At 40.0% G+C, this 15,703-nt stretch overlaps 1 non-coding gene across 1 annotated transcript; it reads left to right on the top strand.

The window, feature by feature from the left end:
• The first annotated feature begins 14,545 nt into the window (after window positions 1-14,545).
• LOC112481321 lies at window positions 14,546-14,664 on the top strand. Its single transcript, XR_003046868.1, has one exon. It is a non-coding gene; the product is annotated as a 5S ribosomal RNA (ribosomal RNA).
• Window positions 14,665-15,703: the final 1,039 nt, after the last annotated feature.

Below are 15,703 nucleotides of genomic sequence, written 5' to 3'. Positions count from 1 at the left end.
GGGCCCTATTCACTGACCGATTCCTTATAAGAGGAATATTTGTCAAAGACAAACACAGGAGAGCACCATGAGAGATGCAGGCAGAGATCAGACTGTCGCTATGGGCAAAGGCACGCCGAGAATTGCTGACAACCACCAGCCGCTGGGAGAGGCACGGAAGGTTCTCCCCTAGAGCCTGCGGAGCCAGCAGGGCCCTGCCCGCACGTGGATCACGGACATCTAGTCTCCAGAACCGTGAGAGAATAAATTCCTGTTGCGTGTTCCGCGAGCTGGCTGGCTTACTTACGCTGCTACTTCATTCAAGAAGGCAGAACCCCGGGGAACAGACTGGTGAGATGCGAGGGGTACCACAGCTGCTTCATATATTCAGCAAACATTGATTGAGCATCTTTTCCGTTCCAGGCCTTGTTGCAGGTGCAGGGGACAAGGGAGTGACCGAGGCAGATCAGGTGTTGCCTGAAAGAGATTAATTTAGTGGGAATGGAGAAGAAAGGGGAGGGAAGAGTCAATATCACATTATTAAACAAAGGAACAAAAATGACAACTATGCCATGGAGGAAATAGGGGGGCGAGGTACACGGTCATGCGGGAAGGGGCTGGCGGCGCTTCCACGAGTTTGTGCAGGAAGGCCACCATGAGGAAGTGACTCGAGGGAAGGAGATGAGGCAACAATGCAAGGGACTGGGCGGGGAAGCATTCTAGGAAAATCTCGGAGCTGTGACAGGTCTTGCCATATTTGAGGAAGAAAGAAGACAGGTGTGGCTGGACCATGATGAAAAGGAATGGCTCGTTAGGAGATGAGGTCCAGATGGAGGCCGGGGCCAAGTCATTTCAGGCCTACTAGGTAGAAGATTCATTTTTATTCTAACAGTCATGGGAAATAACAAGTGTTTTAATCGGGGGGTGATGCATTTACATTTACAAAAGGTCTCTCTCATCGCCTGCATGGAGAATGGATCGTAGCAGTACCAAGTTGGAAGTGACGGGAAGAGAGGTGAGGGCTCTTGGGACTAGGGTAGAGGTCGTAGAAGTTAAGTGAATGGATTCGGTTGGGGTTAAGAGTTTGACAGGTGGGTACGACAATTGAAGAGCGAGAGGAAAGAACTGTGGTGATGGTGAAATGTATCTAGAAGTTCTTTGACGCTTTTGTCGCCTACTCTTCAATCCCAGCTGACTCTGATGATTCACTTTAAACCCCTAAAATGCATACGAATTTATTTAATGTACGTTTTAAGTGTCACAGGAGCCTTCATATGAGGAATAAGACCTGAAGAAATGTTTAAACCTGAGTGTCTTCATCTTTGGTGACGAGTGGAAAGCTGTGGAAAGGTTGGACAGGACAAAGAGCTTGAGTTCAATGTGGTGACTCAGGAGACTTAGTAGGTGTGTTCAGACTCTGCTGTGTCCTTCTGTCTTTGCAGATAAGGATGCTCCTTTTCTCTGATGTAAAAAGGGCGTGTTTGACCTGCTTCAGAGGTGGGTCAGAAAGTCTTTCCTACCTTTTATGACCTGCTTCCGGGGAAGGTCAGCCACTCCTTCCTGCACAGGCCATTCCTCAGATTCCTTCAGCCTGAAATATTCCATGCGTCAGGGTGCCGCATTCGGGGGTAGCATGTCTTGAACTCCATCAGTGAAAACCTAATTCCTTACCAAGTTTTTTATTTCTTTCACTGTTATTTTTCAGAAGAGGAAAAACTTCTCATCTCTTAAGCATGCAAATTAAACTGACAAAAGACCATTTAACATGGGGAGAAAAAGCACATAAATTTTTTTATTGATGTTAATATTTTTATGTGCACCAGGGCTCCACAGAATAGTTCTCTTGCCTCCTTTCTGCTTATGTGGTGATACACAAGGCCACCGATCACTGGTTATTAAAGCATTGAGACTGAGTAGAATTTACATAGAACTAATTTTACTCTTTTCCATTAACAGCAGACATATTTGGAAAGCGCGAGATTTATACTAGGGCAAGAAAAAAAAATATGGGTCATTCAAACGTCTTCTCACATAACAATTACAAACTGACCTTTGGTCTCGGTGGGTATGAAAGTCCTATCTTGAGTCACATCAGCAGTGGCTAGCCAGAGGACTTGAGATAGAGAGGCACTCTCTGAGAGAAGTACCGTAGAAGTGAGCTCAATGAATGGCTTTCCTGCCCGGGCCCATTTTAAGGTCCCCTTGGCTCAGAGTCCTGGCAGAGGCCGGGAACAGTAGGTGCTAAGCGCCCTTGCATTAAGCGTTAAACTATGCCAGACTTGCCAAGGGAGTGGCTCCAAAACCTGTCTGGCCTGAATTCGCCAACCCACCTAGCTTCAGGGCACAGAGAGAAGAGGCTGTGTGTCCTGTCCTCCGAAGAGGTGGAGAGGGAGTCGTTTCCTCCCCATTTTAAGCCAAAAGACGGAAAGTTTCAAGAAAACCAGAGAAATTAACCTGCGCCCTTGGTATTTGCGTTATGGAGGTCCTGATGCCAGAATCACGTGGGAAAATGCTGAAAAATATAGAATGACTGAATCCGCCCTAACCCACAGCAGAACGCAGAGACAGGCCTGCACCCCAGAGTGTGGCAGGCCAGAGAGCCACCCGTGGGCTCTGTGGACCTGTCGAGCTGAGTTGGAACTAGATAAGGAAGACGTTATTCTGATAGGGTTCAGGATGGTTGCAATGGGGGTATCAGGATGGTTACAGTGCTGGATACTGTAAAGACAGCTGGGAATTTGTAGCCAACAAGCAGAATGAGGAGAGGTCAGTGGGTGTAATCAAAATTATTAGGAGGAGACATGAAGGGGAGAGGGACTCTTGCTCAACCATCACCATCTTGCAAGGGCACTCAAGCAGCCACGGAGAAGCCCAAGGGTAGGAACTGAGGCTCCTGCCAACAACGGCCACCACGTGAGTGAGCCACCAGGAAGCCCCAGACAGGGCCTTGAATGGCAGCCCAGCCCGCACCTCGGCTGCAGCTTTAAAAGAGACTCCAAACCAGAACCACCCCACTAAGTCGCTTCTGAACTTTTGGCCCAAAGAAGCTGTCAGATACCATGTGTTTCATTGTTTTAAATCCCGCTATGACTTTTTTGAGGTGATTCGTTTTGCGGCCGTAGATAACTAATATCTGCCATTTTAGAAGTGAGGAAAATCAGTCATGGAGAGATTAACTAACTTGCCCGGTGTCATGCTGCTAAAAGTGACCAAATCAGGATTTGGACTCAGCGCCCCTGCACGCACGATGCCTCTGTCCCTTACGGAGAGTGAGGCGCCATGGTCAGTGTGGGATGAGCAGGATTTCCAAGTGGTCAATGAGTACGTGAGTGTGCCCAACTTTAGCATTTTATATGATGTTTTTCAAGAAATTTTAAAAACTATTTTTAGAGGAGTTTTAGGTTCAGTACTGATTATTATTTTGCAACCATCAAGCCTTCGCATGTATTTAAACTTATTCAGAAGCTGATAACTATTGAATATTTTATCGTAAAGATTATTCTGTGCTCTTTTCATTAAAAATGTTTTTTTTTTTTCTGTAGAGGGAACGTATTTCTTTTACCCTGATTTAGCTTTCTTCTCCATTAATATTAACCCGAATTATTACAATTTAATTTGTAATAGACTAGATGTTTCATTTAAATAACTTAATGAACTATTAACATTTTAAGGAAATAACATTCAACCCCACTGGTGAAGGCTCTAAGTACATAAACTGCGTAATTTCTTGACCCCATGTCCTCATGAAAAGAAACTGCACAGCTTGACCACGTTCCTACTCTATCTCCCTGTTTTTCCCTTACTGTGGACACCGAATAACCCTCTGGTCATAACCATGGTAACCATATTTTGTAGGGAAGAAATGATGCAACAATTACGTGAAAAGGGAGAGAAGGCAAACCAGTTTTCCATGCTACCTCATCTCTCAACTTTTCATCAAGAGAGCGAGGAATAACTGGAAGATAGAGATAACTTCCGGCTGCATGTTAGTTAATTACCACAAGATAAATGCAAAGTCAGCCACCTATATGTCCCTCTCTGCTCTCCCTTTTATTACCCCTAGGTTGTCATCATGAAAAAGTGTGACTTCAAATGAGACCTCAAAATAGAAGAGGCTGCGTATCAACTCAGGACAAGCACTTGGCAAAAGACAATTCTTCATCACGCAGGAAATTAATGAATGCCTATCAATCAATACCTAGTTGAATATTACATTTTCATTGGCATACAGTGCATACTTCACTCTAATAGCAAACCAATAGTATCTGTTAAAAATGGCTAATGAGTAATTTTGACCGAGATCTTCTAGAATACTTTCCTAACAGATTCGCCCTTCAAAATATTGCTGAGTGTGCATGTAAACTCAGGAAAATTCTGGCAACGCCAGGATTTAACTTGAAAAGAGAAAGCAACAAAAGACTTAGGGGGCTATTAAGGAAACATCAGCGTGATTCAGATTTCCTTCTGTCACTGACTATTTTCAGGTTGAGTTTTGTTTGGAAACAGTTCCAGGCGGATGGCAAGCCGACAATAGCAGTCCAAGTGCTTAGCTCTCCTTTCCAGAGGACTCACTGCATCCCTGGGGAGTGACAGCCCGAAACAGAGTGTCTCCCAACTGAGTCACTGCTAAGAATTGAGTGGCAGCAGGATAAACGTTTTATTTCCCGCAAATGGCTGGAGAGTATTTAAGTCTTTATTTCCGGCTTATACAGGGAAAAAGGCTTTCCTTTTAGATAGGTTAGCATTAGGCCTGCCCCGCGTGCACACGAAAGTCGAAGAGCCTGACGAGGATGGATCCAAGAAGATTCATCCGACCTTGGCCCAGGCCCTTCCTGAGGGAGGAGCCAAAATACTCCTCAACGGTTTCACTTCTGCTCTGTCGTACAGATCAGCAACAAAAGTCCCGCATTTCAAAGTCATTCTTCAACTTAGCAAAAATGTTCACCCTAAAATATTTGTAAAGCAGCTGAAAAGCAACACACAACTCAAACGTTTTCTGTGAGCTAGAATAAATTCTCTTTATATTTTCTAGCACTTACTGACTGCCTCTTGATTATTATACACTTTAGTGTACCTTCTTACTTTGAAAGAGATGATGAGGATCTATATAGTAAAAATAAATACAAATGTAGGTTTAAAGAACAGCTTATTTTCAGAAATTCTATGATTAAATATTTTAACATTAATGCTGCCTATTTAGGATGACCCATTGTTCCAAATTTTTTTGTTTGAATTTTTATTTTATTTTAAATCAGGGAATAGAAGTATCCAAAAGATATTTTCCCTAATCTTATTTATGTCTTTTAGTCTCTTACATCAGAAGCTTTTAAATCAATGATCTGATATATATATATATATACACACACACATACACACACACTCATACATATAAATGTATATGTATATATATATTTTAAAATTCCATCTTGTAATTCAGGACTGTTACAAGAATAAAGTATTTCCTAAGTAATTACTCCAAGAGAGAAAAGAAAAACTGCAAACTATTCTATGCTAATTCATGCTTTATAAGACAAGATCATTGCTTTCCCGTTATTTTTTTAACTAACAAAGATATAGTTGGCAAAATTTTGACAATTCCTTTCTGTTTATCAAATCAGTGGAAATAGACACTTTGAAATTGACATTCGCTTATCATTAAATTAATTGATGCTAATAGCTCAGCTATGAGAAACTCAGGTAGGTTGTAGTGTTTCTCTGAAAGAGTCAAATATTTGTCCGAGAATAGTAATTAACTTTTTCAGTGTCAGAATGCAAATAAACATCTGGGAAGAAGCGAAATAGTTTTGTTTCTGTTTTTGGTTTTTAGAATGAGAATTAAAACTCTGTAAAATATCTTCCATCAGCTTATCAGAGCCATCCAGGGGTCACAAGGATCCCCGATGTCTTTCAGGATAAAATCCTTCTCATCCTATGTCAGTATTAAAAAGCTCTTGTTACTGGAAATATAGCTAGATTACAAGAAAACATCACTTAACGAGTAATTAATAAATAGAAAACCCCATTACTAAATTAGAAAAAAAATAAAAACAAAAACATCTTTATTTCAGGGTCCAAGACATTCAACAATTCAACAATTCAAGTCTCGTTTCATGAATATTTGCAAGATGTCCCAGACACAGGAAATTGGCTTCATTTTAATCACAGTTAAAATCCCTGATAGAATTTCTAGAAAAGAAAAAATTACCCTGAAGCCCTGCTCAGGGCTGGCTTGGGACCAGCGCAGTTCCAGGGGCCCCCGACTGTGGGTTAACGCTGGGATGTGGAATCCCGAGTCGCTTTCTCTTCGGATTAGTTTTGTTTGTGAAGTCCCATGGGACAATGGAGCATGATCTGGGGGTTTGGAGCTTCGGCTCACGTGTGGTCCAGCTCCCACCAGTCAGTCTGTCACCTGCTCTGCGCCCCTAGCCTCAGGACCCACCTGTTCAGCCCCTCCTGGTTGCCTAGCATCTACCTGGGCCTTGAGGGGCCTGGCCAGAAGCGCATGCGCGTAATATCTTGGCGTGGGGTTGGTGGAAGCTGCCGTCACCTTGGGCTGGCAGGACCAGGGCTCATCCAGGGGGGCTGACAGAGCAAGGCTCTTGCCCTCCCTCTTCCAGATACCTGTTGTGTCCCTCGGCCTCGGGCGGGGGCAGCAGGCCCACAGACAGGAAAGGCCCTGGATTTCCCTGGCCTCCAGCCCAGGCATGGCGTGAGCGTTGGATGCTGTGCTGGGGGTGGGGTGAGGAGAGCTGGAGAGGAAGCAGGCCCCCAACAGCTGGTGACTACGTAGGGAGTGGGAGGCACCTGGGAGGGTCTGCACTTGCTCTGCAAGTGTCCTGGAAACTGAGGGAACTTGACGTTAAATAGCAAATGAGAACCACCGTGATGGGTGGAGAGACAGACCTTTGGAGTTACCTTTTGCATAATTTAGCATTTCCCAGCAATGTATCACCCCTCTTACGCCTTCCTGTTATGGGCTGGTAAAGTCTTCGTCTTCTGTAGGATCAACAGACGTCATTCAGCAAAAGAAGTCTGCTGGCGGAAGGGCATTTTGCTTTAGAGTGACCAGTGCGCTGCTTAGTCGGTTTCTCACTCCGGTCCACCCCGCCCTTCTCTGGGGGAGGCTGGCCTCCTCCCAGGGCCTCCTTGCCGCTGGAGTCTATGTGGGTCCAGCAACGTCAGTATGTGAGTGGAGACCCGGAGTAGAGGGAATTCAGGGTGCTCGGTCCCCAGCTCCTTCTGGGGGACAAAGCGGGGGCGTGGGGGGGCTACAGTTCCAACAGAGCCTGCCTTCCTTGGCTATAGGTCTTGTGGAGATGCTTCAGCCGCCATTCCCTCTGTCCCCGGAGCTGTCCCCTCCTCCTGCCAAATCAAGCCACTTTGGGTGGTGATGGCTTCCCACTGTTGCCATTCCCTGGGTGTCATTGTCCCTCGTTGGTCCTTAACTCTGATCGCCACTCCGGGCACTGTTCCTTTCTCGAGCTCCCTTTGGTGAACCCGTTGGCCGCCTTGGGTTCCCGCCAGCACTTTGATTGACACAGGGCCTCGTCACAGCGCGGGCACAGGTGCGACTCGGGTCTGGAGCTCGCAGGCGTTTCCGTGGAACGTACACTTTAGGACAGTCCTGTTGTTTCATTGTCTGCATAATCCCTAAGCATATTCCGGTGGCCTGGCAATATGCTGACTCCGCTAGGCTGGACAACATTCCTTGGGTTTCTCGTCCCTGTATATTTCCAGGTATGGCAGGGACATTTGAGAAGAGACATTTGAGAAGGGGACTGAAGTACCAGTTCTATTACTCTGATGCTCCATAGATGAGTGGAGAGGCACAGGTGCTGTGGCGGCTCGCACACATTGTCATTTACCTGCTGGCTCGCCTTGTTGGTGTGGACAGTACTGGGGCCTGCAGCGGCTCTATCACCCCATCTTCCTTCCCTTCTCTGCTGCCTGGGTCCGGAGTGTGTTTGGCTCTAAGATGAAAAGTGCCCAGTTCTCCTGCAGGACAGTGCATCACCAGCGTTGGAAGCGATGAGGGACTCACCAGCCTTCTTGACAGGCTCCTGCCGGTGCTCGTGGATTCCAGGTCCTCTTACTTTCTCCTACTTGTCACTGTCTTTTCTTCCTGCCTGTGGCCCTATAGACAGAAGCTTAAAGACCAGACAGAAAGACTAGAGCCTGACAGAGAATGCTACCCAGTTCCCCGATTGCGTAAGGTCAATCCTCATAGTGGTTCTGTATCTCCAGCGAAACCCTCACGTAGTTAAACCACCATTCTTTATCTTCCCATATGTGCAGGTTAAAATACTTTACCTTTCTTCTTTATTGCTATTTCAACTATAATTTCAGAGCCTCGTCACCTTCGAAAATATCTTAGAACCAACACTGAAATCGCATTCTCTTTGAGAACATAATTAACTAATGAATGTCAATCTGAATGCCTGCTTTGAGGCCATTAGCAACCTCACAGAACATAACTTGCAATGCTAAGATTTGGAAATTAAACTAAAATTCAAATTAGCTATTTTTGTTATTTCTCAAACTCTTATATGATAGTTATTAGATTTTGTAAAATTATTTTAAAAAGCATTAACATTAATTTCAGATGACCTGTGCATTTTGTTTATCCATATTAATCCCATTCTTTCTCTCTCCTTTTTCTCTTTAGTTAATGGATGTCTACTGTAAATGGGTGTTATTTATTCTGTTATTAAACTACTCCTAGTAAGAAACCTCCTTTCATTCCAGTGTTTTATGAACGGAAGGCAAAGACCTTCTTTCATTGGTCCAATAAAAATCCCTCCATATAAGCTCACTTCTGATTGTGACATTTGTTGCAAACACACACATCTTCCATCTTTTCTTATACAATTTTTTTCACATATTTGAACTCATTATAATGTCACCCATGTCCTCTGTGTGTGTGAAACAAACGGTCCTAGTCTAGTGTGTGTGTGTGTGTGTGTGTGTGTGTGTGTGCGCGCGCGCGTGCGTGCTCTAGAAGTGGTTACATTCTTATTTTCTTATTTTGGAATATATTCTTCAAGGTTAAGACTGTAATGCATAGAGCATATTCATCATCTGATATTTATATCTAATAGAAAATGTGACATGACATTAGGTATTTCAGAACAAATTATGTGAGAACTTTCTTTTCTATGAATGCCTTTGCTTTTATGGATCATGGAATGCTGTGGGTTATTCACAAATATTTTTGTATTAGAAAAGGGAAAAAGTGCATTTTTGTAAGGTTAACGATAATAAACACGACCAGCATATCTAAGAATCACAAGACTTTTTGTTTATTTCAAAAGGAATAGAGGGAGAAAAAATTAGATTCCTAATTTGTCAGTTTGCGAAATTAATGTAATATCGAGTTGTTAAGTATAACAATAAATATTTGGAAAACAATTATACTTCAAAAGCCTTTTATGTTCATCAGCCTGAAAAATATTATTTAATGTGACCAGTAAAATATGACTTTTTTTACTATGTGAACTCCCTCTTAAAAGATAAATAAGACCATTCACATTAATAAGGATGTGTATTATCATATGCAAATAAATGCCATCCACAATGGAACTCATCCATTTGAAAAGGGTAATGGACTCAGGTAATGTTAGACCATTGTAGAAACTAAGCCAAGACTTTATTCTAATTCTAAAAATTATTTTCTAAATCAAATACATATATTGGCACAACATTCATTTTAGTTAAAAAATGTTTACTTTGAAAGTAATTGGCACAGAACCTAGACAATGTTCTATTCCACTAATTTTATGGGCCTGGGGAGATCACTGCAAATGGATGAAAAGCGAGGTCAATAATTTCCTGAGCCAGAACTAGGTTTGCAGTTAGCATAGAGTTTGTTTAGAGGCGGGTGAAGGAAGGGAAATCAATTTATAGGAGGGTCATATGAAATTAACATTAAATGTTCCATAGTAAAATATATTGTGTGTAATTTATTACTAATAAATTGACTTAATTTGTATGATATATATTCCATAATTTTCTGAAATACAGGCTATCATGATAAAAAATACCAAAACCACAGCAATTACCCAGACTTTTAAAAAAAAATCACTAAAAAAGAAGCAATTTCCGCTTTGTTTTCAGAGTGGAGAGAAAGGAAGAGATCATTTGCCTTATAAATTTTATTCCTTGATTGATGTGAAAATTATTAAACATTTGAGGAAAAAAGATTGATATTTCAATAACAAAAAAAATGAAAATTACCAAGTAATATTTAGATCCAGAATTTCTAGTGGAATTCCCGTAAATAAAAGTCAAGTGCTAACAAAGTAATTAAATAATCCTTTTAAAATAGGATTTTAAAAATTACTTTGAAATTGATATTATTTGACTTCAGTCTATTCTATTTTGTAACAATGAGATGATCTTTTCATCTATTGCGGTAATATTAAGCATATCATTATTCCTGGATTAGATGTCTAGCATTCCAGTCCATTTCAAGTTATTTATATATTCACTGTCGACTCCCCACATCTTAAGCCTGGATGTTAGCTCTTTATCTGTCTTCATACCTTAAAATAAACAAAACAAATATTTCAGTGCATCAGTCCGAGCATACTTATGTGTCTCTAAAATTTTGAGTACATACCTTACTCTGTTGGTTTTCAGCAAGAGTAACCCACAAGAGAAATTTGGGGAGTTTCACTACTCATTGATTTTCCTACAGGAATTCAAAGACAAAGATGATACTGTTTTAGATCTAGGAAAATTTATTGCCAGAAACATGTCTTCAGTGTTCTAAATCTATACAAAAATAGTCTTTGGACTTTTTCTCACTCATATTTTAATTTTATGAAGTAATGTTATGTCGACTCTACAGCATGAATTTTCACTCCAGAATATAACTTGCAATGCTAAAATTTTAAGCACAGCCCAATCTATTTTTTCAGATTGCCTGCCGTGAAATTACTGAGTGATCCCTTCGGTTGGACCCTGTTAACTGATTCCTCCTCACTCTGTTTAGATAGATTTATAGACCTATCAAACATCACATAAAGCTAGTGATGTAGAAATGTTATTTATCAACCCAACAAATTAAATTTAAAAATGTTACTTAATATGGCTGCATAGTGGTGTTCCAAACTAATGATGTTAACATTTTAAAAGCAGGTTTGGAGACTAGGCCTGACTTTAACACTTTTTTTCCTTTAGAAAATTGCAAACCCTTGAGAACTTGTTAAAAATATATAACAATTAAACTTAATACAGTACATCAAAAACACGAATGAAAGGCTCTCTTTTGAAACCAATCATTCTTATTGCCATGTACTATATTTTCATGCTTCTACAAAATTCATCCGTGGTCAGAGCACAGTAGAAATTTAGAAAATTTTAAATGAGGTAGCATTACAACTTAATATTTTATCTCAAGTTTAAGATAATGCTTACTAAACATATTTCATGTTTACTTTTTAAAAAGATCTCTTGTTACACTGATGAATGAGTTGCCAGCATCACGAGGCTATGGCATATTTTACTAAAAACAAGTGATGTTACGTTAACCTTATTTCTTTCTTGGACAGTGTGACCAAAGGGATAATAAAGGGGCATTCTGTAGACCCAGGGTATTTTGACACGAGCAAAGCATTGGACAAAGTCTCTCATATGATACCTTTGAGGATTCAACGGAGCAATGTTAACTAGAGGCAAGAATAGTTTGATAGATTGCACTTCGGGTGAATGATCATAATTAAGAAATGTCAGAAGATCCTTTGTCTTTGGCCCTCTGCTGATCAAATTTATTAATGACTCAGATAAAAATTGGGGGCCACTTACATGTATAGCTAGCATAAAAAACTGAACAGAAAAATCTAGGCAATTAGGATGAATTTTCTAAGATGCAACTTAACAGAGTAAGTTCTGGATACACTTGGTCTTAAAAAAAATTGAACAAGTGTGGCTGGAGGAAATTTAGCTCAGCAATTTGAGTAAAAATATGATTCGACAGTAAGGTGTGATCTTAGCAAAACAGTGCTGACCTTGGGCTGCATTACGGGAATTATAATGTCCAGAGTGAAGAAGGCAATTGTCTCAACCCACCCGTCAGACCCCACTAGGGAATCATATCTTCTGTGTGCAAATTGGAGCTTATTCAAAAGACAGTGACCAGAATGGCGAAGGAATTCCAAGGCATGCAGTATGAAAAACAAGCTAAAAGGAACGAGGATGTTTAATTGGGAGACAGGAAGACCGAGGGAATCTGAAAGCATGGCTTTAAAACTTGGAAGAAACTCGGGAACAGAAGGGTTAGACTTGTGCATACTCCGAAGGGGTAACACAGACCATCCTCTGCCAGGAGAGGAAAAGCCTCTTTTGCAGATCAATGTTAGCTCATAAATGCAGAAGGACAGATGGAATTTGAAAGCCACCACTTCGCAACTGCCATTAAAATCATTGACTCAGGCGGGGGTAATCAATGGATGCTAAAACCAGGAAGAGAAAGGTTGGTGAGAAAAAGGGAATCCATATGGTGTCAAAGCATCAATTCACAGATAACAATCCCCTATAATTTCAGGTCTTTTCAGGACAAAATCCCATACTTACATAGTGTTTATGTATTTCTTAACCATTTAACATGTGTAAAACTGTGCTACTATTTGTAGTGGGTTTTACTGTGTGTGTTTTTTTTTTTTAGCGAATCACTAATGAAGTTTTTGTAATTTGTGCCTCTGACTCCATTTTCCTCAAACCCTGTGGTTTTCATGTTGTAATTTTGCATAGCGGATGATTTCTAGGAGCACATCTGCTGAGTCATAAATGACTCACTCTACTTAGTCCATAGAGGGACCTGACTATCTCTGCCTTATGTGAAATGTCTTAGAATCTGATGATTATTGTCAGATTATATATTTCTTGAAGGGCTGCAATATGAAATACACACATCACCTATAAATGAATGGAGATATGTAAATAAAATCTAATCAAGCCTTTTCATCTATACAAAATGGAATATATATTTATATATTCATGCATGAGATTGGTACAGAATTTTCGATGACTAGAAATACTACATTTCATTGGAAATCAAAAACTAAAATAAAACCAGCTATAAAAAGCATTTGCATAAAATTTGGGAAGTTTGAAAATAGACTGGGTGTTGGAGAATTATTATTAATTTTCTTAATTATGATATTTCAATTATATAGGAGAATATCCTTTTTTTAGGAGATATAAGTTAAAATTGAGGTAAAATATCATAATGTGTGCAATGTGGTGGTTCATCATACTATTTTTTCAAATTTCTGTTTTAAAATTTTAAGAATAAATAGTTGAAAAATTAATAGTTGAAAAATTAATAAAGCGACATGAAAAATGAATGAGAGGGTAGGAAAGTAGCTATTATTGATAATGGCATTTCAGGTGAAATGTAATTTTTGTGGTCTACTCCCATTTAAAATTTCCATGTAAATTTTGTATGTTATATATACACCCAATTTTGTTTACCGGAACAAAAAACTAATTACTTTCAAGTGAATAATGTGTCTGGTATTAAAAATTATAGCTCCCATCATTAAATAATGAGCTTCAGAAAATTGTTTTGAGATAAAGAACTGACTTATTCATGTGAAACGTAGAATGATAAAACAATAAAAGATGAGAAGGGTATTCTGAGGAACTACAGCATTGGTGTGAAAAATGAGCATATACTTTTAGAAACGATTTGTTAAAGTAAAACAAACACGAAATCTATGAATATATTTGTACAAAATAGGAACAGAATTGAGAAGTCTTTGCCTGCTGGTCTTCTCTTAAGCAATAATACATCAATCTTGTCCGCAGGTGCTCCGGTCCTAGTCACCTCCCTCCCAAATGAGATAACGTCGGAGAAACTATTGTCATATAAGTTTATCTTAAGTAAAAACAACTTCACGTTTTTAATAAGATGGATTCTTTTTGAACTAGCAAAAAAAAGTCATTCGGGAAAAATACCAGTTATGTGGCCCATCTCACATAAATCTGACTTTACTCTTGCTTTAGCTTTAAAATCGAGTGTGATAAACTATAATCACACTACAGTCACCCACGATTTATTACAGGTCTTAACCACTTGCAGGGCTTTGCTTTTTCTATACTTCGGCTTTTCTTCAAATCTTTTATCTTTTACGTTTTTTCTATCAGTGGGAAGAAAGTAGATTTTGTTTACATAAATCTAAGTCCACTTAAATATGACCTCCCAAACTTGAAAATTGATGACCAATAGAATCAAAATTAGAAGATAAATTATTACATTCTCATTTTTACTCAGAACAAAATTTTATGTAATTCACTTGACCTCTGTCTCATAGAGTCCAAATAGGGCTGTGACGAAGGGAGTGATGTGCTGCCTGGTTCTGGCCGTTCTGAGGCCAGGGTGTCAGAGTGAAGGGGAGATGATTAGGAGGTGACATCAAAAAGCCATGAAGAGTGCCTTTTGTGACCTGATGGAAAGAATTATCTTGGGGATGGATCTTTTTCACATTGCTGATAGTCAAACTACGTGCATTATGTTTAAGAAACAAATGACTTTTCTCTTGCTCCTTAAAATCTGTAACTCCTGGTCTATGGCCATGCCACCCTGAATGTGCCCGATCTCGTCTGATCTCGGAAGCTAAGCAGGGTCGGGCCTGGTTAGTTCTTGGGTGGGAGACCACCTTGGAATACCAGGTGCTATAGGTGTTAAAAAAAAATCTATAACTCCTGGACCTCTGACATCTCAGTTATAAATGACAGCTGACCATATTTTATAGTTTCTTGAGTTCTCTTCTGAAGCCATCCCTAGACCAAAGATGGCATCCGTCCTTTGTCTTGGAGGGGCCTGTCGTTGGAGAAATGCAGGAGAAACTAAAGAGGTCGATTCAATTTTTTTCCACTGCTTCTCCCCGTTGGTTATTGCTAAATTGACTGGCACATACATTCACTCTATACTCTCTCCCCAAATTTCTAAAGCAAACAATGAGACAATTCCCCATTGCCATTTTGTGGCCTCTTTTTCCTCAAGGGGACCTTTGAAATTTCTCTAACTAGATTCCAGCTGGACAAAATTGATGGTTAGGAAGAGAAAAAAGCACATAACATGATGATGTGTGCCCCAGTACTTCCTAGAAATAGCCCTGTGTACCAAATCCCCCCAAGGAGATGTCTTGCTCTAGTATAATCCATGAAGCATCTTATAATTATACAACCATTTATTCCTCTTCCTACTTCCAATTTCATTGATTGACTTCCCTAACCGTGCCATTAAAACCCACACATCATTTTTCACCATTAATCAGTTATTCATGAGTTTTATCTATCCCTGAAGTATGTTCATCAGGAAAAATCGCCTCGATTTGCATTTTAATTGACCAACTTACAGCGGTATCTGAAAATACGAATGGTGATTTCTGGTTAAGTAGAAGTTTATGTTTAGTAAGGTTAAAATGATCTTTATTTTACAGTTCTCTGGTATGATTTTCATGAACACACTAAAGTGAAAATTAGGGATTGTTTGTGTATTAAATTGATTTTACCAATTACCATGTAACTAGGGATGCCAGATAAAACATAGAGGCCTCACTGAAGTTGAATTTTAGGAAAACAACAAATAATTTTTGTATGTGAGCCTGCATACAATATTTGAGACACATTTTTACTAAAAATATTCATTGTTTGTCAACTCCTAATATAGTTCTGACGTCCAGTTAGACCTGGAAGCACTGGCCGGTATCTGATTTCT

Source organism: Pteropus alecto, unplaced genomic scaffold (assembly GCF_000325575.1).
Source record: "Pteropus alecto unplaced genomic scaffold, ASM32557v1 scaffold14, whole genome shotgun sequence".
Lineage (NCBI taxonomy): Eukaryota > Metazoa > Chordata > Mammalia > Chiroptera > Pteropodidae > Pteropus > Pteropus alecto.
This window is presented reverse-complemented; position numbering and strand designations above follow the sequence as displayed.